The sequence below is a fragment of the Rosa rugosa genome, chromosome 4 (assembly GCF_958449725.1).
Source record: "Rosa rugosa chromosome 4, drRosRugo1.1, whole genome shotgun sequence".
In the NCBI taxonomy this organism is placed as follows: Eukaryota; Viridiplantae; Streptophyta; class Magnoliopsida; order Rosales; family Rosaceae; genus Rosa; species Rosa rugosa.
In genome coordinates, this window is record NC_084823.1 from 8110425 (window position 1) to 8114749 (window position 4325).

Here is a 4325-nt window from a genome sequence, read left to right on the forward strand (position 1 = left end):
TATCATGTTCTTTTAACTTATGATTCGGTTTTCCCCCTCAAAATATGAAACTAATTCGTAATGCTCGTTGTTGTTTATAGGTGTAAAGGAGTTTGAGGCAAGGTGGATTGGATGGGCAGGGGTAAATGTGGCAGATGATATTGGACAGAGGGCACTTACTAAAGCTCTAGCTGAAAAGGTTCAAATTCTGTACATGGATTTTTATTTCTCTATTCATAGACATAGATCCAACTCTTTTTCACTAATTGCGAGGTGATTGTGCTTGAACATTGTAACACACTGTTTCACTCGTACTGTTGGTTGTAGAAGTGTATCCTCGTCTTCCTTGATGAGGAGATTGTTCATCAATATTACAATGGCTATTGCAACAATATTTTGTGGCCCCTTTTCCATTACCTTGGGCTTCCACAAGAAGATCGACTTGCTACCACTCGGAGTTTCCAGTCGCAGTTTTCTGCATATAAGAAGGCAAATCAAATGTTTGCAGATGTAGTTAATGAGCACTATGAAGAGGGTGATGTTGTTTGGTGCCATGACTACCATCTTATGTTTCTTCCAAAATGCTTGAAGGAATATAACAACAAAATGAAAGTCGGCTGGTTTCTCCACACTCCCTTTCCTTCCTCTAAAATTCATAGGACACTGCCATCACGATCAGAGCTCCTGCGCTCAGTTCTTGCAGCTGATTTAGTTGGGTAAGTATTGGTTACATTCTGCTCAATATGATTTACTTTGCTTAAGATAGTTGATACAGAGTGCCGCTTGGCAGCTGGCATATCCTTTGATTTCTCAAGCTTGGTAATCTGTGAATATACATTGGGAAAGTATTTCATGTTTCCACTAGCATAATGTGCATACTATCTATATTAACTGCCAAAATCACTATCAGTGTTGGGGATTATGCCATCTGTCAAGAATATCAACAAATAACTGATAACTCTGTTGCAAGGCTTTGATCCTATCTGACCATCATGCTTGATGCATAATATTAACGTTCAGCCATGATAATTGTTTGCTCTTAATGTGCTCAAACTATATTCTATTGCCACATAATTTTCTATTACTGACCATGATATGTGGGCATCACATGGCTAGAAGCCCCTAATTATATTATTCAACATGTTCTTATTTTCTTTTTTTTAATCAAGTAAACTAATACTGTTGTTTCTCTCTCAAATAATGTTATGATTTATGAAAATATGGAATAACCATCGATGAGTGGTAACCTGTAATAGGTTCTGTACTGTTATATTGTCAATCCATTTTTGTTTCATCACATTATGAAATGAGTTTCAAGGCAGATATTTTCTGCCCTATTTCAATGACCAAAATGAAGAAGCAATAATTAGCATCCAATGACTAGGAAAGGAATTTCTGTTGTTGACTGCACAAGTTAACAATTAAGTCATTAATTAATTAAGTTAACAATCAAAATTTGGAGGGAAATTTTGATTGTTTCTCTTGATGGGTTTTGCTTGTATCAGATTATTGGTTCAATTTATTGATCTTATCTTGCTGTATCCTATCTAATTTAGCTCTTTGAAGTCGTATTATATGGTCATCACACAAGTTTTTGTTTGAAGTCGTATTGGTTACTAATTAAGTGATTCTTTGCAGATGACAACAGCAATAGCTATTGAAGATGTCCGTAGAGAGGTAAAAATACTGAAAGCATTATCTAGACATAAGAATCTGGTCAGATTTTATGATGCATTTGAGGATGCCAATAATGTCTACATAGTCATGGAGTACGTGTAATTTTTCTTTTAGTCTTATTCCTTCACACCAATTTATAGGAGTCAGCCTTGTTGGGACATCATTTGTATTGTTGTTTATGGTTTAGTTTTATGAACACACACACACACACACACACATATATTAAGCCTAGTCTTAGAACTGAGAAGAATGAACACTTTTGTTGGCAGAAAAACCTGTTTTGAAATTTGATATGATTTTCTCTCATTTCTTTCACTTTCAGGTTGTGTAAAGGTGGAGAACTACTGGATAAAATTTTGTCCAGGTAGATTTATATTCTTTATATTGAAACTTGTGGTTGGGCACTTTCAGATTTATGATTTCAGTTTCATTTATTCTCAGTAACTCCTTGTGGCAGGGGTGGAAGATACACAGAAGAAGATGCTAAAGTTATTGTTGTGCAAATTTTAAGTGTTATTGCCTATTGTCATCTTCAAGATGTTGTGCATTGAGATCTAAAGCCAGAGGTACAACTACATTCAGAGTTTCTACTTTCCACTACTTTCTTGTATTTTGATGGAATAGTATTGAAAGTCCCCTCCACATGTAGTTTGTTTACATCTTCAGTTCTCGTCCGAACCTATTACCAATAACTCTTTTCATATGACTGCTTGGCAGAATTTTCTTTTTGCCACAAGAGAAGAGGATGCTTCAGTGAAGGTTATTGATTTTGGTCTCTCCGATTTTATAAGGCCTGGTAATGCTTCCACATACTATTTTTCTTGGCTTCAAGAATGTGTTACTGCACTTTGATTCATGCCTTGGACTTCTTTTGTAATAGGCTAATAGCTTCTTCCAATATGTATTGAAAATCATAGTTGTTTTGAGAATGAATATACACAAGGGAGACATGAGCATTTGAGGATCACATGGTTCTGTCTTCAGATCGGGAAAAAAATGGCATTAGTTAAGTCTTCCACTTAAGAAATGGGGACCAGCTAGCTTGTTATGTCTAGTATGTCTTGTCAATTACATAGCAATGATATTTGTAGACCTGATATATAGTAAGTAAATTATATAAACTTCTAGAGAGAGATATATCTATTTGAGTAAAATAATAAGGGATGTTGATTGGACTTTGGGTTTGGTATAAGCACAAGGCTGAGAAAGAAAAAAGAACAAAGAAAACAATTAATCACAAGGTCGTAAGAACTTACATCCTTCTTTGTTTGCAGTGTGTTAAAATTACTTATGTATTGATTGTTCATCTTATATTTTGTCCTCTTTTACACTTGGCACATGATTTTGACAAAATACTTTATATTTCCAGAAAATATGAGGAGATCTGTGCACCCCTGGTTGAAGAATTTTGTTACATTACTTATAGGGTCCCTTATTGATAACACATGTTTTAAGGAAAGAGGTAAGACTTTATCCTACTTTGAGTGAACTGTGGGATTTTACCCAATGATTGTGACTTATATGTTGTTTTATACATTTCTAGTGGGCAGTAAAAGCGCGCAAATCATATAGCCAAATTGATATTGACGAGGTGTGCATTGAAGTGGCTGATTCTATACAGAGTTTGGTGTAAGACTTTTGGCTTCCATGATTTTGAGTAAGGCTAGTTTTTGCTTTGAAGCAAAGTTTGGTGTAGAACGTACTTTTGTAGTTGGTTGCTAATATGTTTCTAAGCTAGCCTTAGGTTTTGGGTTTTATTTTGTGAATTAAGTTGAATCATGAATTTGGAAAGAAAATTAATGGAAAGCTCCAATTTTTGGGTGATGAGAAATGTATTTCTTTTTCCAGCAACTAGATGAAATCGATGTCCTATGATTATCAATATATCGAATTGTAACTCAAAACCGATGAAATCAAAACTACTGCACATCGATTTCTCGATTTCTAATCACCAAACAGTAATCTATTATGAACATACAAATCACCTACCATGGAGCAAACCGATGTGTGGTCAAAAGGTGAACATCGGTTTTGGAAAGCAAAAACGATGTCTTCAATGAACTAACACATCAGTTTGAATAAAAATAGCCGACGTACATAATACCATTGAACATCGGTTTACTTAATTGGAAACGATGTTCTGTCTTAAAGGAAACATCATTTCTGAATAAAAAAACGATGTAGAATAAAGATGCAGACATCGTTCCTAGGAAAATAATGTGGCAACTTACACGTAAAAATGGCCACGAACAAACAATACTCATGGGAACTGATGTCTACAAGTGTACTGGACATCGCTTCTGGAATAGAAATCGATGCAAATGTTCAAGTAGGTATTGTTTGACATATATTTTTTTAAGCATAAAATGTGAAAATATGAAGAATTAGACATACCTAACATACAAAAATATGATGATTATAACGATTATACATCGATTTGTTTTTTAGAATCGATGTTGGTTGTTGTCTGGGACATCGGTTGAAAACGTGCTTATACTGATGTCTATACTTTTCTCTACACCCACTAAGACATCGGTCGAAAATTAGTTTAACATCGGTCTAGAACCGATGTCTATGAACAAAATTCTAGTAGTGCGGTGAGGCAATGAACTGATTCTTCGAGTGTTCGCCGGGGTGTATTGACTCATTCCACGCGCTATCACACGCCT

At 35.1% G+C, this 4325-nt stretch overlaps 1 long non-coding RNA gene across 2 annotated transcripts; it reads left to right on the forward strand.

Moving 5' to 3' along the window:
• Positions 1–316: 316 nt before the first annotated feature.
• Positions 317–3387, forward strand: LOC133741750 (uncharacterized). Of its 2 annotated transcripts, none has more exons than XR_009862097.1 (6): positions 317–695; positions 1618–1748; positions 1979–2020; positions 2114–2222; positions 2374–2452; positions 3026–3387. It is a non-coding gene; the product is annotated as an uncharacterized LOC133741750 (long non-coding RNA). The 2 variants fall into 2 exon arrangements; XR_009862096.1 differs by having other exon boundaries at positions 1618–1656.
• Positions 3388–4325: the final 938 nt, after the last annotated feature.